Here is a 27,115-nt window from a genome sequence, read left to right on the forward strand (position 1 = left end):
GCAACAGTGAAGTACAGAAGAGGCAAAACCAAGGCTGTTTCTAGGAAGCCCAATACCAAAGCATGAAAGAAAACAGTGTGGCTGCTCCGAGGAGACCTCTCACACAGCAAACAGGTGATGCTCTTTGGTGCCCGCATCCTCTGTGCTGAGACACATGCAAAGAAGCTCCTGCCCGTCGGCCAGCATCTCCTGGCAGCGGCTCTGCTGCTGTGTGGGAGCAGGAGGAGCAGGAGGCTCAGCGGGCCTCTGTCCGTGGTGCTTAAGCCGCCAGCCTCTCCTCGGGCAGATGCAGCACACAAAGGGTTCGGCTCGGCTGAACGCAGTTTGGTGCCCTGCTACCACTGGCACAAGCTCCTCTGAACCTGCAGGAATGAACAGGCCACACCGATGGAAACTGGGAATGGGAAAACACTTCCAGGGACCAGCGTGGATTTTACATGATTACATTATTTTTTATTTTTTGAACCAGCAGGGATACCGTCTTTCTGATCACCGACTAACGCTAGCCTGGCAACCAGTCCCACCAGAACTGTACTATAAATACATAAATGTTCCTCTCTTATTGACAGATTCTGACATTTTTCAGTCAGGTTGCAAAATGTTTAACAGCTACTCAATGTCTAAACACATCTGGCGGTGCCCTACATGTATCCTGCTGTATCAAAACGCTCTGGAATTCTGAATGAACAGTTCAGAAATTTCAGGACACAACATCTGTACAGCTACCGATACCTGGCCTCAGCAGCACTTTTTTTCATTTGCTTACAAGTCTACTTCTTGGCAATGCCTACCTCCCCTACAAAACGTGTTGATGTTCAAAAAAAGAGCTAACCTTTAAAAACAAACTTAACTGAATTTTGTATCTATTTTACACTTGTACGTCCCAAACAGGTTGTATGTTGGCCACTGCTTCAGGATATCCCATTGCTTTTAGGGAATAATGAAATTAAAATCATTCTTACAGTCTTCCTTGTTTATTAATGGACTTTGTAGCACTCATACGATTCCAATACCAGTTCTTTTCAAATACAGAAGATGGTATTGAGTATTTCTATGTGGCATTACCATCAATTTTACCCCACCTAACCCCATGATAAAGCTTAAAACTCTATATAATCTTAAAATCTGTTTTGTTCAGCTTGTAACCCTACAATAGGACAATATAAAAATAATCTAACTGCAGCACTCCAAAGCTCAACATTGTTCCTTTGGAATCTGCTGTTGATGGGTCAGAGATAAAAATCTACTACCAAGATTTTCAAGCAAGCGGAGTTAAAGTTGGACAGAATTGAAAAATTTCATGCCACAAAATAAGCTATCAAGCTACTTACTACTCCTTACGTTACCATAGAAAGAAAAGATAGATACCAGAAGAAACAAAAATATCAAATAAACTGAAAAAAAAATCTTAGAACTACCCTGTAAATTGGTCTTTAACAATCAAAGGAAACAGAGCGTGTAATAATTTAAAAGTAATCTTCACAGAAAGATACCCACAGGTCTTTTATATGAAATTGGTGTCCTGATAGACACACTGGCTCTGAATATCAGGTGAACCCAATTAACCTAATTTGATGCTTGTCCATACTGGGACATTTATTTTAGATGTTACACAAAATCCTTTAGGATACTAGAGAGAAAATGATAAATAGGCTGTAAAGGTTATGACATTAATTTTACTGTCATTCTCATGCTTTAAGCAGGCATCAAAACTAAAAATCTCATCCTCTGGGAAGGGCGAACTATCTGAAAGTAATTACAGTACTTATTATCATAACAGTATTAAACTAAACCGCTGTGACCCTAACTGAATTTATTTTTGGTACCTTTTGTTAAAAGAACAAAGCTTCTCGATGATGACTATACCTTCTGATGCACTGAACATTAGTTCAGGTACCAGAAGAAAGCATTAACTCAAATCTTATAATTTCATATTAAGCTTAATTACATGCCTAGTTTTTAAATTAAAATTTGTAAAGAAGCATTAGTTAAATAATATTATGTAATTTCATTTCAGAAGGAAAACATTTAGCCAAAAAGAAAAAATTAAATATTTAACACAGTTTAGAAAACATGTTCTCCTAACAGAAGCCCATGAAATGTCAAATTATATTTAAAAAGCAATTTCATTCACTTCATTTTTCACACCTGTTCTTTCCCATACTGTGCCATCTTGTAAATGACAGTTCCATTCAATCATTATTTCCCAAAATTTAGAAACTTTTTAAAAACCAAGTTCCCCAGAAAGTATGAATTAGTAATAGCTTCCAGGAAATCTAGCAACATCTGTAAGTATTTAAAGGTTGAGTTAGACCTGAAGTAAGATTAAACCATTGAAGCTATGAAATATGACAAAAACACTGAGGAAATAAAAATGACACACACAACACTTGACTGGTGTAACACACAAAGGCATTTGTTCAAGCAACTGTTTTTGCCAAAAGCCTACAGTGCTTGGCTACTTTATAAATCAAATGCAAGGCATTAAGCCAATTTGTTTAAAAGAGAAAAAAGGCCAAAATGACAATAGCTAGGCAATAGGTTATTTGCATTTCTGAAAACCTGCAAAAACGTTCTGCATTTCACTATCCAAGTCTTCATCACAGAAGTCTTACCTGTTCTTATTCAAAATTTTCTATTTTAATTGTATTTTCACAACAGGATTTCATCCTACATCAGTAGCTCCTCATCCTACAACTATATATCCAAAGAGATATACACACACTAAACCAGCAGCTTTCTTACAAGAGAAATTACACACTGCTTATGTTTCCATACCTAGGTAATTAATCAGGGAGAAATGTGTGTCTGTAGCAGAATTCTTTTGGCTGGGACCATTCGGTGACTTCAGCAGACAGCCAAAAAGAAACAGAAGCCTCGCTGCAACTGGTCATTTTTCCCAGTATGAACCCATCAGAACTTAATCCCAGGCTATTTTTAAATTTTTGATCATCCTGTATGATGGGCCAGTCTGAGCACGTTTCCGCAACTTCAAGCCTTACATGCACCGAATGCCTGGACAAAAATTCTTCCCTTCATACCCTGTTACGTGGTCTATATAATGGTTTTCTGGCACGCCTGCATTATGCCCATCTGTCAGGGTGGAACCGTGCCTACACAACAGGTTCCATGCTACTTTCCATAATATCGTGTTGATAATAAAAGCTTACTTACAAAACGATATAGTGCATCTTCAGCTTTCAGCTACATCTTTTGGCTTAAAAGAAAAAGCAAAGGAAGGTGACTGTTTTCCTTGAGGAGAGAAATCTTTTCAAACCAACTTCTTATTCAGTTGCACGAATAAAGACTAGCGCATACACTGCTAGCAACAAGGACACTCCACGATTTTATTTAATTTCTTATTTTTTACTTTTTTTTTTTTTTTTTTCTGTTGCACACAGCTCAGCAGTCACAATAATTCTTATTTTGCAATTATAACCATCTCCAAGAGATCAAGCTCAGGGACCTGAGAAAAATTATTACAAAAGTTTCTCAAAAGTGTGCATGGGAGATGATAGCAATATCAATTGGATGAAGGAGCAATATCGGTTCATCATTTTATGAAATGTGGACAGGATAAATTGTAGCTGAACAGTCTTTACGCCTGCAAATTACCCAATTTTCCATTTGAAAAAACAGCATTCTGAAAAATTAAAAAGAGCAAAGAACAGCAAGGTTGCTATTATGCCTAGCATGAGACGATTCATAGCACATCAAGAAATAACACTTCGTTTTCCTCTAAATTTCCACAGATTGCCATTTTATATTTTCATTAGTAAATAACTTCTCAGTAGTATTGCTTTGGACACTGTGAACTGCAGTCCGTATGTAGAGAGACACCTTTGCTATAATGGTCTATTATAAAGTTAAGGCTTCTGATTTTAAAGTAGCCCTGGATCTTACTGTTATGGAAATAAATATGAAGTGATGAATCAGTAAAACCCAGTACACTTTGTTCTTGATTCTGAGGGCAGCTGGAAACAATAGTCTTGGAAAAACTCATTTTTGCAAGCTAGTACATGAAATCTACACTGTCAGTATTTCTAACAATTTACATTCAAATTATCATTATTATTATTTTTTTTAATCAAGAGAGACAAACATCCAACACTCTTACTTGGCCATGAGTACTCCAGAGTTTACTTTAAAATTCAAACTGACCAATTCCTTCTTCTACCGCTTCCCCATGTATTATCCTAGCCCTTAACTAAGTATCCATTTATTGTTTTGGTCCAAATCTCGAAGATGTTTTGCCACAGTTCTCAATAATGCAGTTTCCTGAGACAGGATCTATGTATCTTACTGTTCTGTTATTAATTTGTAACATCACTCATGGTGGAACTGCAGTACACCGTTATGATTTTTCAGCCACAAACACAGCTTGCAATGACTGATTAAACTGTGAGACTTTTTGACTTTATTGATGTTCACAATTAACGACTGTTTTGGCCAAATAAGCACAGAACACATCATTTATTTTCCACTATGCATTTGTTGCAGTACCTGTGCTTTCTTTTCAGATAAACAATATGACAACTGCTAAACAGGGACTGCGTTACAGTTGGGGCACAGCTTATGCAGGGCCAGACAAACACGTGTCATTGTGCACAGAGGTACTCACAGGATGATCCGGGCTGGTAGGGCCCCAGTAGGTCACCCAGTCCGGCTCCCTGCTCAAGGCAGGGTCAACGCCGAGCTTAGGGCTTTGTCCCGATGAGTCTTGCAAACCTCCAGCTCAACAGGTGCCTTTCAGAAATTAAATGACATTTACCACTTGACCACAAAGGATGACCTGAAAATTACGGTAACACTGAGCCTATGTATGTAAGGCAGATTGTTCCAGCAATTCCTGCTCCAAGGCTTTCACCATGCTTCAGAATTAGTTGTAAAGGTACTCAAAAATTCCTGCATTTTACTCTATGTTGAAGGATTAAATAGAATTTGACTTTATGAGCGGCAAAGAAAAAAGAAACTTCCTAATAGTGCCACGTACACTTTTTTTTATTTACTGGTACACTAAAGATAAACAGGTTATTTCAAAGAGCAGAACGAGGTTAATGTGGGATGGAAGTACTAACAAAAATAATTAAAGATTACTAAATGCAAGAAAGAGAAACTGAACCGCATACTACTTTCTTGACATCCCTCTCCCCCCCCTCCTACTCAGTTTTGACAGTGGAGGAATAAACTATTACTGGTAGCTTAGTAACACTTTGCTGGTGAAACTTCAGTTTTAGGATGTTGTTAATTATCAATTTAGATTACAGAAATAACCAACCAGGGCTGTAACTTTCAGCATTACAGAGCAAGGAGAGCAAGTGTTGTGTTTCCTTAATTTGGAAGTCCTCGCATATTTTGGAAATATTTGATACCTCAGAACACACTTGCACAGTCAAAACATATTTGAATGTCCCGGATAGCAAAGCCATAAAATTCCATTAATAGCTCATGGATTAAGACCTGAGCATAGCACATTCACCTGCACAATCTGACTGACTGGAGCTTGAAACATGTCGTGAAAGTCTTAGCAGAATCACAGCTGGCCCTCAAATTAGGCAAGACTCAATGAGAAATGATCAATCCCTACTCACTTCTATTTTGACTGTGGTATTTTGGGTCCTTTGGACACCGCCCTGAATCCTGAATATAACTTGTTGTGCCATTCAGGAAGGATTCTGTACAGGGGGTTTGTTAGTTACAGTCTGGAGATGTTGTCAGTGCTCTCCTTAGAGGACAGATAACCTACAGCTGGCAAAAATTCAGCAAGCAAAACACCACTCCTAACTTTGCAAGGTGAAATGCCTTTGCAATTCTGACTCAAATAATGGAGTTATTTCTGTCTTGACAGCTCCGGAGCTGAATAGTACTAACTTCTGCCATGGCGTTACGTGTATATAAAGTGAGCATCATTTACAGTTGTTTCTGTAAGAATTTTCATTACAGAGTTTCTTTAAAAAAAAAAATCAGCTAGACAGCTTCATTCAGAGAGCTACCTTCCCTACCTGACAAAATCATTTATAATGTTTATGCAACAGCCCTCACACAGAAAATACAGTGCATTTTTTAAGAGCAACTTCAGCGTGTCTCATTTGCAGACTTACACAAAACAAGCGTTCCAGAGCCAGGAAAAAAAGAAAAATAGAAGGAGCATACCATTATGTGGAAAAGAAGACAAATGGAGAAGGCAAACCTGGGTCTGATCAGGCAACAGATTACCTATGCCAAGGTGGTATGTACATATCCTCAGTATAGTAAAATTCAAATTGCCTAGCAGCTAATCACTTTTAAGAGGTTTGGTTGTTTTAGATTCCACAAAAAAAAAGGGCTCACATTGTCACCAAATCAGGCTACATTCTACACACAAAGTCTTATAGTCTTACTCAACAAAAAAGCTCTTACTAAAAATTATGTAGTGGAAAATTTGGTTTCTTATTTTGAAAGAGGCACAGCTGGTCCTTGCAGATTGCACTGCACTGAAAAACAACCCAGGTAACTGATCAGGTGTTGTGCTAAGAACTGCTTCAACTGCTTTCATGCTACGCTGATTCCACCCCAAACTTTGTCTACAACATTGCTAACCTAGACTGTGCTTCGGGGTTAAGGACCTTTTTTCTGGAGAGCTGAGTGCCTCCTAGACTTTAACACCACGCACTTCCAAAACCAGAGATGCAAACATAATAGCTGGATTTTCTTAATGATGCAGAACATTAAAAATGCTGTCCAACCAGGAATTATAACCTATGTTTCCCAAAAGCCATTCACCAGACAGAAGGACTTAACAGACCACACCTGATGACTGGCACAAGCAACTTAATGCTATGTGAATTCCCCCTTTTCTGTTCCCTCAGCATATTATAAGCCATTCTGCATTGGAAGAATCCAACATTAAGTTTACAAGTTAGAACAAGCGCAGTGAAACACCCTCTCAAAACTCACGGTTCCAAATTTAATGCAAAATTAAAAGTTCTGTTGTATATAAATTCTGTGATAAGCACCTGTTGTGGGTTAATCCCAGTAGGCACTCACTTCCTCCTCAGCTGGTAGGACCGAGTAAGAGGAAAGGAAGAATGAAAGCAAGAAAACTTCTGGGTTGAGATAAAAAACGTTTAATAACTGAAGAAGTGGAATGAGAAGGATACAGAGCAACACAAGGGATGCAAAAGCAATCACTCGCCACCTCCTATGGGTAGATTGACACCCAGCCAGTTCCTGAGCAGATGGCAGCCTCCCTAAGCTCCCCTTTTTCCCCCTTTTCATTGCTCAGCATGATGTTACATGGCATGGAGTATCTCTCTGCCCAGTTTGGGTCATCTGCCCAGTTGTGTCCTCTCCACTCAACTCACTGGGAGGGCAGTGTGAGAAACAGAGAAGGCCTTGATGCGAAAACACGGCTGTGTTGGCAGCGTTGTTTTGGTCACAGATCTAAACCACAGCCCCGTACAGGCTGCTCTGAAGAAACTTAACTCCATCCCAGCTGGATCCAGTATAGCATTAAAGAGAACTGCATAATTCGTTGTTGTTGAAAAAAGAATTCCCAACACACAATCGATTTATTCAAAGTTATTGTGCAAATTTAAGGGCCAGTTCAACTTCCACAGCTGAAGAACTGGATACAGCTGCAGAACCCTGGTGAAGATCGCAGCAAGAGAAGCAACCTCCCAGCTGTGTGCTGAGCACAGCAGAGGCAGCAGCACCCTCCCTCCCTGCTGCTGTACCCAAACTGCTACATACAGACCCCAGCAGCGAAGTTCAGCTGTTCTGCCTGCATTCTTTGCCCAAACAGTCATATCCATCTCCTCTTCTGGGAAAGGACGCATCACTTTGAAGGATTCTCCTGCCTGGAACGTCCCAATTCCCTCGTTTCAAGCTCCCAAAGGTCTGATCCGACTAACAAAGCAACTGCTGGGCCAAAGGGTATTGGTGTTTATTTTTAGAGCATGAAACAGTATATTTTTTAGACAACGTGGTATAAACACATTTCCTAATACCAACTGGAAAATCTTCCACGGGCTTATCCAGATTTGGTGATATTGTGTGATTGATTAGCATCCAGGAGCAGCACAGAACAGCATCTGTTGTTCAAACTGGTGAGCCACTTGCCATGTAGCGTGCAGGACAAGCTTTGCAGACAAAGCATAAGCATGTTCTATGAATTACTTAAATATCTTTTTTGTGGGATTTATAACCGTCTGTCAGCACGTTACTTACTGATGAAACATGCCTGCTCATTACAAAAAACCTTCACGCAGATAAACACGCAAAAGAATAAATTGAATTCTAACCTGCCCTGCTTCACTGCCTTCATTCACTTATCTTATGTTGATTTTATTGTGCAAATAGTCCTCGCCAATATCATTTTCATTTCTGTATCTGTCGCCCTGTTTGTTGATTGAAAAACTTTAAAGGCACAAAGCTTCAAAGGCTATGGGACGTCCTTAATGAAGTGTCCCCCAAACATGCTCATGGATGAAAAAAAAAAAGGGAAATAAACATGTCAAAATTATTCCTGGCCACCGTCCAACAACCAGCTGTGGTGCTCAGACTGTGCTAACCCTGGGAACATTCTTCTTTCTCTACGGGCCTCCAGTTCTGCCTTCTGTTCCTAAGGATATTTGTATTCCTAACTCACTCAGTTTAATCTCAAACTAAGCAAGACCAAGCTGAATTAGTACTTCAAGAGAAAAACAATTAAGTATGACCAAGATTTTAAAGCAACTAGGCTTTTGTGGTGTGACAACCAGTACATTTTCAACCATTTCTCACAAAAATCATGCTATCTGTGGAACACCTACACTACCTAAATCATTTCAAGTTATGAAACTGAACTTCCACCTGCTTAGGGTAATTTTTTATTTTTTTATTTTTGGATAGTGGGACTAACTTCCATGTTATGGCCAAATTCAAACTTTGATAGTGATGTTCAGTGTCTCTAAGTTTCATCAGAGTTTAAAGTATCATACAGATATTTCTTAGATATAATCATAGAAAGGGGTGGGTTGGAAGGGACCTTAAAGATCATCCAATTCCACCCTACCCCCTGTCATCCCTGGAGGTGTTCAAGGCCAGGCTGGATGTGGCTTCGAGCAACCTGCTCTGGTGGGAAGAGTCCTTGCCAGGGCATGGGCTTTAGAATTATGTGATCTTTAAGGTCCCTCCCTTCCAACCCAAACCATTCCATGAGTCTTTGAAAGACAGTTATGTTTTGTTTTTTTTCCAGTGTTCCGAGATTCTCCCATCAATGGACATGGCATCTTCTGAACCAGGGTAAATCCAAGGGAACTGGCAGAGTCTGTCACTCATTTTGAGCATCAGTGGTAAATTATTCCTTAATTTTATTATAGCTTGATAAAACCAAACACACCTTTTCTCCTCACTAAACACACTCAGATTAGGCCCAGTTCCTCCCTGCAGCACAACCACGTGCATCACTTGGCGTCCAGCACATTGGAGACATCTAAATCAAAGTTTTCTTTAAGTTAAACCACTAGAAGATCAACATGCACACACAGAGAGGACCACACAAGATCAACATCACAAGTGCACGTCCTTTAACTTGTCTTCTGCACAAAAAGCAGGATGTAATTTGCATAGGACTCTGAAACCACATTCTTTTCAAAGAAAATTCATCACTACTGAGGGAATTTTCTACTGCAAAGATGAAATTTCTAATAGAGAGCCACATCCAGTACAATCTAAGCACTTCACAAAGTAAATTCAAAACAGGTTACCTTTAATTACAATACAACATGCAATTCCTCACTGTCTTCATCTGAGTAGGAGTGAAATTAAACAGGAAAAAGGAAAGAAGGTCTCTACATCCTATTAGACAGCAAGCAAGCTTGCCTCAGTGCAGTTGTACTCACTTTCAGCTGAGTCCACCTGTGTTTTCATAACAAAGTCAAAAGCAAGCTGTTTTGAAAAAGGCTTTAACCAAAAGCCCCACCTTGCTGCACAGGATGCCCAGAACTCCTGCCATGCGTTTAACACATACCCAAGAGCACGTGTTAAGCGAGCACTCTTCAGATTAAGTTTCCCATGAAATCTCAGGTACCTGGAGATCAAATAAAGGCAGTGATAAATGGGAAATGGTTGAATTTCAAGGTATCAGCAGTACCTTTGGCCTGTTTAGGTATACTCACTTGGCGCTCCATGGTCCCCACCCCTGCAAAATACAGTACTCATATATGTGACTGCTGTATCAATACTTTATGCCAGAATCTGCATTTAACTAATACATGGGTAAGAACCTCTGAGCTCCACAACAAAAATATGAGTATCTGATAGCCATCAGATTTTAGATCAGCAAATTCATTACATGACAAATTCGTTAAATGACAAAGCATTTAAGAACTGGGCAGCATACTGACTGCATTCCAGTTATAACTACACCATCATGCTCAAGAATACTTCCCAATAACAATTAAGGAGACATTTCCATTAAAATACACTCATCTTAAACTTCACTGGCTTAGCAGCACAGTTAACACAAACACCAACTGGTCTAACTTCTATTTATGTAGTAATGCACAGGCTTTGGTATGTATGAGAAAAAATAAGAAAAGGGCTGGAACTGCTAGCATTTATTACCTTTATTTTTTTCTTCCAAGTATAACTGCACTGAGCTCAAACCCAGTTATGCATTCACCATACTAGTCAGTCACTCTGCTACTGGGAAAACTTCTGATTATCTGAGTTACACGCATAATATTGCATCCAAATAAAGCAGAATTACTTGCAGCCTGAGAATTTCACACAGCAGCCAATTAAAAGCATGAAATGATACAACAAGGATTGTAACAAAAATTTGCCTGTAGCAGGGTAATTAAGCTAGTGTTCTTGAATGAAGTATCAGAACTTGGGCTTATCATCAACCCAACGGTGCACAGTACCTCCAGCTACCATCCCTGGCGTTGTTATTAAAAAGTTTCTATATCAGCACAATACAACTCCTCACACCCTAAAACACCACTTGCATTTTGATGGACACTGTGAGAAAATGGCATAAAGGTGATGGACAGCAAGCTTCACTCGCATTCTGACAGGTGGCTCCTCCAGGTGAAAGCTGAAGGTGAAAGCTTGAATGTGGCACACAAACTTTCAGCGCCTTTGCAGAACAGATCACTTCAGACCCCACACCTCTCAAGCCACCATTTTTCAGCAGTATGCAGTTACTTTATTAAAAAGAAAACCTTGTGTTTACTGTTTATATACCTCTAACTGAAAATCAGAAAGAAAATCGGAAGAAATACGGGATAATTGAACTACATGTCAAAAGACAGAACTGAGTAATATCCTCTAGTTTGCTTTTTTTTTTTTTTTAATAAGATATGCAACTACAGCAAAGAAATCAAAAGCAAAACATAATCCTGAAAGCTCTGCTAAGTAGTTCTACATTCAAGCAAGCTTAAAATGATTTGCCAATTACATGGTCAGAAGTGAGACGCTACAGTCAAAATCTGTCTTTTTAATATCATAACCTATTTTCCAAATGAATTAAGAAAAGAATATTTAATGTGAACTAGAAGTCATTCAACGAAGATTCAGCAAATTCTAAACCCACACACTTCATTTGTCATCTATTTGGCTGCTAAATCTGACTCTGAAAGACTGATGTGTTACCTTATTATTATTTTTTAAAAGGATTTCTCTTGGGATTGCACAGCAAAGGAATGAGTGCGTAGCCTATCTTACACAGGAAGGAGAGATTTTTATCCTTAAAAACAGGAGGTTCGCCCACATGATCACCTGGGACAGACTTGGCCAGTGCAAGCAGGCTAGGAGGTTATAGGAGCCTGGGAATGTTTAACATCAAGAAAGTAATTACAGCCCAGCAAGATCAGAAGGAATTACACAGGAAATGTGAACAGTAACCCTTTCATGCCAAAAAAAAAAAAAATCATAAAAAACGGAGCTCTCTGCTGCCAAACTACAAGGCTGTACAAACCTATTGCAAAATGCAGGAATGGAAAAAACACTACATATTACTAGGCTATAAATTCCCAACGATGTGATAAAGCTATACTTCCAAGAACAGAAGAAAACCTCTGGCCTTTCCTGTTGCCATGCACATGCTCTGTAATTAAAGCTCAGAAGAAACATGAAAACATTTCCAACACCACGTGAGAATGGTACGTTGGTTGCCTCTTCTAAATTTTTTCTTTTAATTTGATGCTGACCAAACGGCCTCCTCCCTAGAAGGTGGTCAAACATCTTGTTCTTATTTAGTCATGGGAAACTGCCTTCCAAAACAAATAGCACATTATCCAAGCAAGAATGCTAACTCTCTCGGTTATCTATTTCGTAAAAATCCATCTCCCAAATTCTGAAATATACTCCAGAGCTCAACGTTCAACTTATCCTATGTATTTGATGGTACAGGGATTTCTATTCTCTGGAGACACAAATGGAATTTGAGTATTCTGAGTGTAACGCAATCCACTTACAAAGCCTTCAAGTGCCAGTTTGGAAACCGAACAAGATTATGTATATGAGCTCTTCAAACAGACCTGCAAAACATTTTTATTAGGGAAGAGACTTTTTTTTTTTTTTTTTTTTTTTTTAAGTTCTCCACTAAAGAATATTGCACTACTTTGGGTCTATTAATAGATAATGCTACAAAGTATCAGCAAATAACCCCGATCAGATAAGAGACAAGCAATAAATCACCCAACCATCAGTTGTTTTTTTTAATGAATTTGAATTATAATTCAAAAATTATGAATATATTTTCATTATACTAAACAAAAATAAGGTCCCCTACAGTATGAGGGTATAACAGATATCCCCCAAAATGGGATATAACAACACTTCTGATTTAAAAATAATAAATCAATTTCTCTTATTTACACAACATGCTTCTTTAATTGTCATTTCAGTAATGAATCAGAGCAGCACTACCACTGTGATCACCCATTACGTTAGCAGTCTACCTGCATACCAGCTCTTTAGCTTTTCCTCCCTCTTGTCACCCAGGTAATCCCCTCTATTTCTATTTATTAAAAAGTTTTCCTTTCTTCATCTGTTCTACTTGATTCTCATTTTGTTTCATTTTCCTTGCCTTCAAGTCTAAGATGCGACTTTGTCATCACAAAGTGCATGAAGAACCAACTTCTGCATGACTGCTACCTACATGTACCTTCAGCTGCCCATTCCGTGGAACCACTAACTAAACAAACACAAGTTATGGAAACACCAAAATGTTAAAAATAAATACACAAGTACATGAGCATTTTGAATTGTGGGAATGCAAACAGGACAGATATGGTGTAAAGAAGAACTAAATCAAGGCCAAAAAGTCATTGCCCATCATGGTTTGCACAGGTAACTAACTGCCATTCTTTAGGAGACAAAACTGAAATGAGAAACAATTATTTCCTCTTTTACTGCGATGGGGGCTGAAAAAGCAGCAAGCACCATGGCCTCATTTTGCAGGCAAAGGATACTACAATAAAGTTCCACTTTCTCCTGCGCAAAACCAAATCTCACTTTAAGGGTTGGTGACTTGCAAAACCAAGCCAAGCTCTCCCCAGTCAATACACGTTCTTCTGAGATTACAGTCGCTGCTCCTAAACGTCTGCCTCCACAGTAGATTAATTTGTCAGCAGTACAATGTCTGTACAATATATTATCCAAAAAAGCGCAACTGTAGATGCAGCTACAGTAAATTTTCCATGGCTACAAACTCGATCCAAATCTATCCACAACAGATTGTGCTGCACATCAGTCAGAAAGGCATTTCCGTATTGTGGCAGGATGTTCTGTCTCCAAAAGGACTTGTGCACGTCACGCACAAGTATTTCCAGCGATGCTGCCATCACTGTTTCAGTTGAATTATGGCAGCGCCAACGTGGATAAAACCTTTTGGTAGTCCAGCAAGGTTAGGTGACCAGGCTGAAGGAGTGCTGGAAGCCAAGAGCCAACTTCTAGGCCTCTTACCGTGGGATGAACTGATGGCAACAGCGCTGGGAAATGTTTCCTGGACTTCCCTCGTGCAGGCAACACAGCAGAAGCTGAGGATTCCCTTCAATACACGCATCTTCAACTGGCTCTTCTGATGGATTCTGAAGCTGCGTTGTGGCTCACCAGTGTGCACTGGTAACAGGAAATTCTTCTGCAAATCAACCCAATTCTCCTCCTGACCTCTTTACAGGACCTCTTTAGAATTTTTATCCGAAAAGTGGTAATTTACCACTGTAAATGGAGAGGTTACTGGCATTCGTTTCATTTCCAGAAAGAAATACAGCTAATTTTAAGTGAGGACAGTAAGGAATGTCCTATTCTGGGCCTGTGAACCCAGTTTATAATGAAAAAAAGCAAATTCCAAAGACACTGGTTTTGAAATTTATTAGGCTTCTAAATTTGCTTAGAGATTTCAACGTGTTTAAAACTTTCACTTTTGGGGGCACCTACAGACAGTCAACTCCACGTGGCAGCCTTCCCATGTAGTCTGGTCCATACTGCAAGTCAAAACACTGAACAATTTCTCCATCTCAGTATAAAACAGTTTGCTAAATATAATTACCAAGGACTGAATTCGTTTCCTCAGACATCTGCACCATATATAAGTAACAGATTGAGACCTCTAAAGAAAACCTGAAACTGTTATTTGTAAACACCCTACAAGAAAGTATGTATGGTTATCCTGGGCCAATCAAGTCTCAAACATTTGCAGAGGTGAGTATTCTCTATTAACAGTTAATTCCTAATAAGTGTTTTGGAAATGGTCTCTCTCGTGTTTGATGTCTGAATGCTATAAGGTCACAATTCAAGTAAACTGTTTTCATTAATGAGCAGCACTCATTTTCCAAAATATATCTCCAGTTACATGAAAAAAGGCTTACACTGCCCGGAACAACTACATGTATTTCTGCCATTACTGAAGTGTCCCAGGGTTAAGAAGGACCCAGGACACTTAGCCTGCTCCGTTTCCTTGACAAAGCAGGGCAGTTCCAACAGTACGTAGCTGTCACCATTATGACATTATTCTGATTTCATGCATTTTTCATGCTCCAATCAAAGCCCATTACTCCACAACTTCTGTAGATCAATGTGGGTGTTTTATTTTTGTTGTTTTGTTTTTCTGTTCTTTCTCCTGTTTTCTGAAGTTAACAGCTTCCTGAAACTGGAATAGATGTATACAGAACAAACAACTGTATAGCGAAGATTTTCCATCAACATAGTTAGCAGTCTTCTTAGTCTAAAGAATTCTTCTGCTTCTCAAAAGTTGATCAAAAGATCTCTCAAAGACTCCTAAATTCTATAAATGCAGTTTGATTTAAAAATAAAAAGTAAAAAAAAAAAAATAAAAGTAGTTGTTCTGTTTTTGTCTTGCAGAGGCAAGTAAACTTACTGTATTGAAATCTGAAAAAAGTCACATTCCAATGAGCATCGATATTGCATAATTTTTTATACACAAAATACCTCCAAAAGGGTTTTAAAGTTATTACCACTAGATCGATTACACCTGAATAATATTACTAACCAAAGTTTTTTCTTATGAGAAATAGAGTGTGCCTGAAAACTAGCTTACTTTTAAGCCAAGGGCTGCAGCTAGTGGTACAGTGTGTTATTTAAAGATACGGTCAGATCCTGCTTCTACTGCTATACACGAATCAGATGCAAAACAGAATTGTAGGGTATTTTCCCTTCTCTGACCTATCAACATCAGAAACCAATTATTTGTACGTTTCAAATGTTACCAACTGTTAGTGCACCAATGAGACAAGAATGCCAGAGAGTAAAAGAACTATTTATTCACTAGTAAATAGTATGAAAACACTATTTATTCACCAGTGCTTTTGTTTGCTTGTTTTAAGGAAATGTGCTTCTCTGCTTGCCTGAAGCAGGACCACAGAACTACAAAGAGGTTGCTCTTAACATTCTAGGAGGTCTTACTATTTTATCCTTACACTATTTACAAGGACCAAAATCAGACCTCAAAACTGTACACAAGCACCCAGACCTTACATCATGACATATGTGTAAATGTATTACATTTACCTATTCCTGTAAATTTAAGGTATTTTTACCCTACAATTGTCAACTCTTCAAAAGGTCTCAGAAAAGCTGCATTTTGCTCTCCCAGCATACCACCACGTTTGAGCAGAAATTATAAATTAATGCGTTCCAAACGGAATAGATTATTATTGTTCTAGAAAGAACATGACAATTGCTCTGAATAATTAACAGCATATAAAAGCATTATCACATGTACCTAAGCATGTCATAAGAGACTATGAAAGTTATGGTTTAAAAAATAATTTCAGTTGCTTAGTAAGATCTCTGGCTACTGAAAAAACCCTCAGCTGCTCAGCACTTGTTCCGTGAGTAATAAGAAGCCCCTCAGTAGCTGTACCTAGACTCCACTTAGCTTCAGCTGACAGAGAAGATACAGAAGCCAGCTTCCCTTCCAATAGGCAGCTGTCTTCACAGTACACTAATATATAAAGGCAAGTTTAACACTTACAGAACATTTTCAAAAAGACCTTGCAGGTCTTGATCTAGCCTAAAAAGAATCTACGGTTTCATGCTTCTTTTATAATGAAATTCATCAGGTAGTAGAAACCTTTAAAAAAATTGGTTTAAACGATCAAGAATAAAGCCTTTAAATACAGAATCTGTAATTTATATTTTTTCTAACATGTTTTGTTTACTGCAGTGTTTGCAGTAAACAAAGGGATTTGACAGCCAGGTGAAAAATACCCAGCAGAAATTAGGTACAGGACAGACATAAATGATGCTAATCAAATTGTCTTAGTTTCAGCATCTCATCTTAAGCAGAAGAACATCCCCTCAACTGGTCAGAACTGTAAAATAGTGCTCTCGACAGGATTTACCTGCAGCCTGAATAAACATCACAGCAGTTGTTGACAAAAACTTGGCTTCCTTTGAGGGAAGCAAAAAGAGTTCACTCAATCCTCTTGGACCAGATGTGACCACGATTATTTAAGGGCTTGTCACTTTGTCACTGAAATTGACAACCTAGCCAAGAAACTCAAAATGCTAGAGCTAAAAAGCAAGCTGGGTTGTCCTGTTTCCTTTTAGCATGACATCTACATTGTTCATCTGCAAAAAATAAGAGAAGACTTCTTCCTAAATGCCAGCTGCATATTCCAATCATGACCTCACAAGTCCTGAGGAGAACAGAGTAAGTACACTACATATCCTACAGATATGAAGCTTCTGACAACTCATTCCATTGCACTATTTGCCTTTTTAAAAAAAAAAAAAAGTCAGACTTTTTCATTATATTCTGATTAAGCTCACAATACCATAAATTCTTTCTATTTCAAATCTCATCTCTCCTGAAAATGATAAGAGTTGCTACAATCACCCCTTTAGAACCAAAAGATCCAAAGCAGGAGGCAGCATGGTTTTTATAAAGCACAAGATTAAGGAGCGTTATCTCAAGGAAAATCAGAAGATTTATTACTATCCTCCTCTTCAGATTACTGTATAAGCTACGTGTTTTCATCACAGGAAAAAAAACATCCCTCAGGCTCCACAAAGTATTAAGTACATCATTATCCGTGTAAGACAACAGAGTTGGCACAACTCTCAAATACAGCACCCTGTGATCAAAACCACTGCAAATTAGTCTGTGCTTATGTTCTCAGTCTACAAACTGTAATGCTGCAACAGATATTCTTGAAGTGCTTGTAGGTTATAAGCAAAAAAAAAAAAGATAAGAGAAAGATAAACAAGCAACCATTCCACTAACAAGTTGCACAGAGTGTTTTCAGAATTGTCTCTATCAAGAGAAAGATAAAATACTTCCAGTCCAAAAATAAATAAAAAAGGCAAGAACTTTTGAAGCGTTCTCATTACAAAAGCAAAAAGAAACCAACGCAACAACCTTCCCCAGGATCCCACATACATCTGGCACCCATTTGCTTATGAAAAGACTGGCAACACATAGCAGTGGCTTTTAAATGCGTATTTTTGAAAAAGTGATGATCCCTGAAAAGTAAAGCTTACTATTTAGATGTTCCAACCATAAGTAACAGTTAAAGTTGACCATTATTTTAGGCTTATCATCCTGACAGAGTACCTCTTAATTACTGAAGTTTTTTCTGTCTTGACAGGGGAATTCTGTGTTTAAGAATCACACAGAGAAAATGTTGCAGTATAAATCTTGGCTACTCAAAACAAGAAAAAATAATCCCACAGGTCACTAAACTACCCTCTCTAAGGCGAGTTCCCCATAATTAAGGTATCAATTATAATTTCACAGGCATAAGCTGTTTTATAAATAAACTCCACAATGTGAGCTGTAGGAAAGAATGCCTGTGTCAATGCAACAGCCCTTGCAACATGGCAAGGTTTGAACTGAATGACAACTCTGGATGGTGTAGTATGGATTCTAGCACAGAAAAAAAACAGGAGGAAGTCTTTCCCCTTACAGCCTTCCCCCCCAGATTCCCACAAGCTTGCTGAATCGTTTTATTCCTGTCACAGCACCTCCCTGACATCTGCTCTTTGCTGCTCTAGAGCCAAATACAACAAACGTAAGTCAGGCTGTTGCTAAATACACCCAAAAAAGTTAGAACTGCAGCCTCCACTAAATGGATTGAAAAGGACATTGCAGTGGGAATGAGCAAATGCTGATCCCGTAGTCTTTTCCTGCTGAACACTGCTTTTGAAGCTTTTGTTTATCACTGGGGTTTGCATTTGAGCTTGATAGAGACTGAAAGCAAATGTAGTATCTAGGACTTGAACCATACCAAGAGAGAAAACTGGCACAGAGACAAGGACATTTATTTGATAAAGATACCCCCACTGCTATCTTTTATGATTTTTTACATAGTTGCTAGAAGTTGGCTGGATGACACCAAAAGCCAGTGTTAGCTCATCCCACCCTCCCTAAAACCTCCATCACTCCAGGTACAGAATAAACTTGTGAACTGACTTGGATTAAAGCACTTCAGGAACACCTATGCAAGGCATGAGTCCAGGCGACAGAAAAATCAATGCTGAATAGAACAATGTCTCACAGAATTGTTCGGGTTGGAAAAGACCTCCAGGATCATCTGGTCCAACCATCCCCCTACCACCAATGTCACCACCAAACCACATCCAACCTTTCCTTGAACACCCCCAGAGACGGTGACTCTACCACCACCCTGAGCAACCTGTTCCAATGCCTGACTAGTCTCACTAGTGGCAAGTGAGGAGAACAACTGCCCTAAATAATGTCTGTCCAAATTGATGAGGACCCCAATGTTACTGCTGGAAGTTCTTCCCAGATGTCTCCACTGACAAGAAGGTGAAAGCAAACCAGCAGATACTCCCAAGAGCACACCCCTGTGACCTAACACAGGGGAAGAGAGCAAATGAATCACTGAGATGCTACAACCTTTCCTCCTGTAGGCAAACTAGGGGCAATCCAAATTCCTTGACTCCCACCATCAATACATGGTTTTGGGGGGGAGCTTTAGCAGAAAAGATCCCAATGAAAAAAAATTGTCTCAAATAACAAAAAAAAAAAAAAAAAAAAAAAAGGCTTATATTCTCCCAGGGAAAAAAATAACCTGAATCTGTGTCATTAAATGTTCTTGCACTCTAGATTATCCCATTTCTATAAGAAAACTCCTAAATTAAAATCATCCCTGTAATGCAGAGCTCACTGTTTCGTGAACATTAGTATATCCTTTCTTTCTCCATTTGCCAACCTGATTTCCCAGAATGTTCCCGTACTCTTGTATCATGAACCAACAGAATAAAAGCTCCTGAATTACTTTTTTCAAGCCATTCATCATTCTGTGTATTTGTGTTACATTTCATCTTTTTTTTTTCGCCTTTGAAAGGTTAAACAATCTAACTTTTTTCAATTTCTCTTCATACAAGCAATTTTCCACCCGCATACACACCACTCCTTCAGTCTTTTCTCTCAATCTCCTCTCCTCCACACCTCCCTCATTCCAGGAGGTATCCAGCACCACGCAGTGTGATGACATGCCATACGATAGCACAATACTGATTTTACCACAGTTTTTCAATTTCTATACTATTCTCCATCACACATTTTCCCTAAGCTAACATTTGTTTAGTCTGACTGTAAGTACAAACACATATCAGAAGTTAACCAAGCTCTCAGGAACAAGATTCTTAACTCGCAGTCCCCTGCCTTGAGAATGTGCTATCATGAACATTTGAAGACATTATTTCAGGCCAGGTAGCTTTGCTCCCCTCTTCTTCAGCGTAATTCCTTGCTCCTTTCTCACCTATTACAGTCCCCAAATCTGTTATATGCTTATTAGGATACATTCCCAGAAAGAGAAAACTGCTGATTTATGAGAAGATAAGACAGAATAAGCAAAGGTAACGGCAGAATTGCGGACTCTTCACCATCAGGACTTCCATAAAGTAGTAACTGTGCTTCTGCATAAGAACTCCTCCATAATGCGATACAACAGACTTGCCCTTTGAAAAAGACTTCAATAGACAACATAACACGTGCATATGAAAGAAAACATTCCACATCCCACTAACCTTACAAGCACTTACAAGCAAACAACCCTGAATTAACTTAATAAAACATCATAGATACTATTTTGACCATTAAAGGGAAAATATCCAGTTAAAACTGTTCAAAACTTTCCAAGAAAAAGGCACATCTGAAGCTGTGAAGTCACAACTGCCTATGGCAAAAGAGAGAGAGAATCAAACATCTCAATTGTTTTTCCTCCCACAGGAACATTATTCTAAAGTTTGTTTAATATTGCCATTTAGGGAAAAACATAACAGCAATTGACCCAACTCCCTGTTCCTAGACACTTTTCTAGAAAGAACAAACCCTTTTTGGAAAATAACAAAGACAGCTGAAGACATTTGGGTGGTCCCAGCGTCAGTCCTGAAATACAAAACAGTGCTTCCTTTCCAAATCCCGTTAAAATTCGTTTTCCTTCTTCAGTAAAGCCTCCAAAATTGCTTATGACCACAGCAGTAAATCCCACTAAATATCCATATTATTAATTTGGGAGATTTTACTGACAGATTGGTAACTTTAAAGTGCTTGATTCATCCAACACTGAGCACATCTGCACAACGAGCTATGCAGCTTTTTAGACTGATCCTTTTGGATTCTCTAATAGTATTTTGGGGGGTTCACCAACATTTACCTTTAAGACAGTGCATGGCATTAACAGAGACTGATGTTGGATTGAACACTGATATTTAAATAACTGTCTCACTTCCTAAAAATATGGATCTACCTTATTTCTTCACCACCTGCTCTGTTTTGATTGAGCCAACAAAGACCAAAAGCTGTTAGAATCTCATGTCTTCCTGTATGTAGTGGCAATTCACTGAAACAGCAGCCTGATACAAACCTGAGATTACAGGCACTCACAGAAAACTGACAGACTGTAACCTCACTTAAGGAGGTAAAACCACTCAGGGAAGGCCAAAAAAAGCCTGAGATTAAGTTTTGTACTGTTGCTATTTAAAATCAATGACATGTAGAATACTGAAACAAGTTACAAATCAGTAACAGGAAAAACTCTGCTTTCTATTTTTCATCGGAAAGAATCACAAACGTACACATAAGAAAAGTGGCAAAGAAGCATGATTACAGCAGAACTCACATCAGTTTAAGCTGTAATCTGTCACCATACATAATTTATTAAAGTGTTCTTCCTAAACAACAGCCCTTAGAAGAGCAGAGTTCCTTTCACTTGTCACTTGTAATGGTCAAATTACAAACCGAGTAGTCAGAAGATGCACCCTTAAGGCTTTGTTTGGTTTGGTTTCTCCTGTTTTAAAGAGGGCAAGTGATATCATTAAATAATTCCTACAGATATTCCAACCTTCATTTACTAATAATAACTGACTTTGTATAGTAGACTGAGTAGGGAAATGTGTCTTTCTGGCCAATCTTCCAAATTCAACCAAACAGCAAAAATCCTCTATGAACTTAGAAGCTACCTAACATCCCAAACCAATTCCACTGAGAGGTCCAGGTAAGCCTTTCAGGTGTGGTGTCATTCTCCCGACAACCCTTGTACCTACTTGCATCAAACATTTTCTGAGTTGCTTTTCCACCTCAACGCACCTGCCTTTCTCAGCAAGAAGCCAAGCAGGCCACAAGAACATTCCTGTTCTTTCCACCTTCCTGCCTCCCCAGAGACTTACTGTGACAGGGGCATTTTAGCAAGACAGGGGTACTCAAAAGCTCATCTCAGCACGTGACCCCTCTCTAGCATTAAATATGATTATGTTTTCTAAATCAATCTTGTTCTCGGCCTTTCTGAAAAATATTAAAGGACTAAGCCACAGAATGAAACTACAGGACACATACAGAGACATTAACAACGCATCTGCTAAAAGTTACACTTAGGGGAAAAAAAACGTAAATAGAGATATAACCATTACTCACAGTACTCAATACTGCAGAATTTTACACTTTACATAATCCCATGAAAAAAGCTTAACCACAAATGAAGTGACCACAATGCATCGCAGCTCTGAAAGATGCACTGAGCTATATATTATTTCCTTTCCATTTGTGCACTGCCTGTAAGCATACTGACAGCTCAATGCTAAGCCTGTTTCAGCATCAGGACTCTGGCCAGCCTGCCCTCAGGCAGGACTTTCAGTACAGTAAACCCTTCAATAAAAAGGCAAAAAAGGACCAAGAATAGAAAGAATATTTCACAAGCTTTTGTGAGGAAATGGTTCTTTCCTAAAGTAGTAAAAAGTACCAAACCAAAGACAGTCTTTCCTTGTTGAATGCACAGCACAGTTGTACCACTGTTAGATGGATGGCGTTTTGATTACGCTTTTCATATTAATTAGTAAGAATTATCAAATTATGATGTATCGCTACACTAACTGTGATAACGTTTCCTAAAACATTTAATTATGTTATAAATGCCCAGGAAATCAGTCCTTTAATAAATAAAAAATGCTTGAATACCCCTCCCACTGAGTTTAATCAGCTTATTAAGGACAAACCAATACCTGCAAACATTGTGCTATAGGAAGTCAAAGACACAGTCAGCAAACATCGTGTGAGGAATAGGATGGTTTCTACCCAGCTGTTCTGTGTGTTTTCATGAAGTCATACAGAGAAAAGAGAAGATGACATGATTCTTGAAATACCATCTTAAGTTAACAGTAAGAACCTGTTTGCTACGCCAGCAAGAGAAAGCAAGGAAGCAAAAAGTGACTGTAAGTTTTTATTCTCAAAACTAAAAAAAAAAATCATTAAGGATGTACACAATAAGTAGTTTTAATATTTACATTGTACAGAAGTTTACACTTCATTCAACTCTGATAATAACAATATGCAAATATACTTCATAAGTGTTCAAGTATTATCCAAGCATAACTGTTCTGTTATTTGGCAATATTTGTCTTGTAAAAACATATGCTCATATTTTATCTTATTTTTTTTTTTTAAGTTAAAAACGTGTTCTGGTTCTCCATAAGTCAATGCTTCCTTTTTATCATTATAATTAAGTCTAAGCAAGTAAGGACAAAATCTTAAATTGACTGCAGATAAGGATAAGCATTACAAAATCTTTTACTGCTGCTGAACCAATATTTTCTATGGAAATTTTGAACACAGTTCCATTGGAGTATACCAATATACCTTGATGACAGAGAAATGATTCAAAGATGCCCAACATGACAAGCACGGAACCAAAAACTGTCTATGTAAGGAGGAAATTGCATAAATTGAGTGAATCTTTCTTTGACCCCATTTAAACAGAATGTACAACACAAGATTGTGAAATACTTTGTAGTATTTTCTCAGTCCAGTTTTACAATATTATAGAAGCATACAAACTATAGGAACAGGACACATTCTAAAATTCCCATTCAAAGAATGCAGAACTAATATGTTGCTAGAATTGAAAGGAGGTAAACTAGCTAGATCTACCATTAGAAAGAGGTGCTTCTTATGAAGTATCTGAACATGAACTGTACCTTACAATGTGCAATCTCTTTGTGCTCAGACAAATACAGATTTAAAAAAATATAGAATATTCTGCAAGGATGTTAACTGTATTCTTTCAAAGTACCCACCTTTCACATCCTGTTCCTGCTATGGCCAGTAAGATATTTCATCCATCTCAATCCCTGTTTTAAAGAAAACAAAAAACAGGAAGTCCCAGTATCTCAGGAAATGTATTTAGCAAAGGACAGAAAATCATATTAAATAAGAAAACAGAGGCATAAATTTTAGAGAGCAGTAAGTAAACAAGAATTCTACTAAAACATATTTGTTCTCAATTGATCAAATAGAGTGACATCTTCTTTGAGGCTTACCATATGTTTACAGTGATTTGAATTAGAAGTTACAGTAATAAATACTTCAATCAATGTTGTTAAAGTAACTGATGAAGTTAAAACATTCTTGATTTGACCACTTATTTTTTTTTAAACTCTGTAATTGTAACTGTAACAAAGTTTTCAGCAGGCTTCAGATCGAAGTTGCATTTCTGTCATTTGACCACATATTTCTTTTTGACCTGACAACATCCAACTCATTAGGTACAAAAAAAAACCTCATGCAACTATCACCATTTTCATATAAAGATTTAAAACATTAAAAACATTACGCCACTTCCATAAACAATATTACCTCTTCACATAACAATCCTCAAAACACCCCAAGTCACCGATGAAGAACATTCTGTTGGTCTAACGCAGCGTAATCATTGCACCTGTACATTAAAAACACATACATATATGTGTCAGTTACTAAGTATATCTGAGGTTTTGTATGAGAAAGTCAAAAATACCTCATCATACACTGTCTTTGCTATTTCCAACATCCTCAGAAATGAGAAACTGATGCATAGGAAACTATTGTTTCCTTCTCGAACACTTTGAAAAACAGCTTAGTTACAGACTATCTGGTTACCTCAAAGTTTATTACTTTAGCAGCTGGGGCAAAGGTTAAAAACATTTGCATACAGCGCTAGTTTCATTCTGATGCCCCAGCTATGTTTCAAGAAAACATTATGCTGGATCCATTGCAAAAGAAAAAATTTAAATTTGGAGCATAACTACTGTAAGATTTTTCCTTCCTTTTCCTTTCTGATTTTTAAGGAACTTTAACTTTGAAAAAAGCCTGATTCTTTTAGCAAGTGAGGCAGAAAAAAAAATATATATATATATGTATATATATATATATATATATATATATGCCCTCATTCCTTAAATGTACACTTTGTTTTGCAGAAAAATAGCTTAAAAAAATTGATTATACATAAAATTAGTACTAGAAATATGTTGGTATGGTAAGATTAGACTGAAAAAGAGGCAGCTCGGCTCCTTGGCTGCTGAACGGCCTTGTGAAGAAAAAGGTGTGCACAGGAGCTGCTGAGGCTTGAGGGAGCAGCGCCTTTACCTCACCTCACCCTCCTGTTTGGCCGTTTATCACGGAATAACGACAGGAGCGGCCGTTATTAACGGCTCGGGACGGGTTCAAACGACTGCGCCGGGCTGGCGGCACAGCGGCGAAGGACCCGGCCCCCAGACCGCGACCCAGGCACGGAACCGGGCCAAGCTCCGGCTTTTGGGGCCGAGCTCCCTCAGCCCGGCCCGGCCCCGCCGCCCCTCCCGGCCCCGCTCCCCCCCTGAGGCGCTGCCCCCCCCCCCCGTCCCGCCGCGGGGGGCAGGGAACTCACGCTCGCGCCCCCTCCGCCTGCTGCGTCACGGCCCCGCCACGTCACGGCGGCGGCGCGCGGTGGCGTCACCCGCTGAGGGAGTCCCGGCGCGGCGCAGGCGCGGTGCTGGCGCCTCGCGGATGGGGGGGGTTGGCGGGAAAGGCGCTGAGGGGACGGCGGGGAGGGGAGGGGGCGGTCATGGGGGGGGGGGGTTTGCTGGGGTGCCGCCTGCCCCAGGGAGACTTGTTGGATGTTCGTGGTTCCCCTTTCACATCAGACGTCGCTTGTGGGGAGGCTGAGGGCTGCATGCATCTGTCTGACACAGTGCCTCAACAAAACACATACCTGACGTGGCGACATGGTGCCTCGCCTTCCTCATACCTGACATGGCGCCTCGCCTTCCCCACATACGTGACATGGTGCCTCGCCTTCCCCACACACCTGACATGGTGTCCTGCCTTCTCACTTAACGTGACATGGCACCTCGTCTTCCCGCATACCTGACGTGGCACCTTGTCCTCCTGCATACCTGATGTGGCACCTCACCTTCCTCATGCCTGACATGGCACCTTGTCGTCCCACATACCTGCCATAGCGCCTCGCTTCCCCCACACACCTGACATGGTGCCTCTCCCCACACACACACACCTGACATGGCGATCCTCATCCCCACACCTGACATGGCGCCTCGCTTTCCCCATGCCAGGTGGTGCCTTGCCATCCCACATACCTGACACGGTGCCTCACCTTCCCACACACCTGACATGGCACCTTGTCTTCCCACATACCTGACATGGCATCTTGCCCCCCACACACACCTGACATGGTGATCCTCGTCCCCACACCTGACATGGCTCCTCACCTTTCCACATGCCTGCCATGGCACCTCACCTCCTTCACTCCTGACACGGCCACACACCTGAAACAGTGCCTCGCCTTCCCACACACCTGACATGGCACCTCATCTTCCCACATACCTGACATGGTGCCTCACCTTCCCACATACCTGACATGGCACCTCGCCTTCCTCACACCTCACGTGGCCCCTCGCCTTCCCACACACTGAAGGGAGGAACGAGTTAGGCAGGAGGGAGATCACAAAGTGCAAATGGAGGAAGTGTATGATACGTAGATGAGCAAAAAACCCTCAGGAAAAATAAAAGGGAATTTCTTCTTATTGTTGTTATTCCTCTAACCTGTTCTTCAACAAAGCTGCTGCTCGTGAGGGGAAATAAATGACTTCTACCTGCAGGATTTCGAAGATTAATGGAGCCACCTGCTTTCCCAGAACCATACAGGGCTGTCCCCATCACCACAGCCTGCTCTCTTGGATGTGCTGTGCCAGGACGTCCTGACCTCCTGTGAGCCCACACCTAGCACAGCTGCTCTGTCGTGCCATAGTGGTTGCTGAAAAGGGAGGTGACATGGGCCCCCCAGCCACTGCTGGGACAACGAGGATGGGAATTTGCACTGGCACAGCTCCTGGGAAGTGGGAG

At 39.7% G+C, this 27,115-nt stretch overlaps 1 protein-coding gene across 13 annotated transcripts in view; it reads right to left on the bottom strand.

The window, feature by feature from the left end:
- Positions 1 to 26,884, bottom strand: part of ZNF438 (zinc finger protein 438) — a 48,207-nt gene extending 21,323 nt beyond the window's left edge. For 3 of the 13 annotated variants that reach the window (XM_027450557.3, XM_027450554.3, XM_027450546.3), the window contains exons 1-3: positions 25,641 to 25,783; positions 24,590 to 24,671; positions 24,031 to 24,084 (exon numbers count right to left, since the gene is read on the bottom strand). The gene's annotated coding sequence lies outside the window, so the exon portion shown is untranslated. The other 10 variants (XM_027450556.3, XM_027450552.3, XR_003495173.3 and 7 more) reach the window with 8 other exon arrangements.
- Between the last annotated feature and the right edge of the window lie 231 nt (positions 26,885 to 27,115).

This window comes from Anas platyrhynchos, chromosome 2, assembly GCF_047663525.1.
Source record: "Anas platyrhynchos isolate ZD024472 breed Pekin duck chromosome 2, IASCAAS_PekinDuck_T2T, whole genome shotgun sequence".
NCBI classification, from domain to species: domain Eukaryota; kingdom Metazoa; phylum Chordata; class Aves; order Anseriformes; family Anatidae; genus Anas; species Anas platyrhynchos.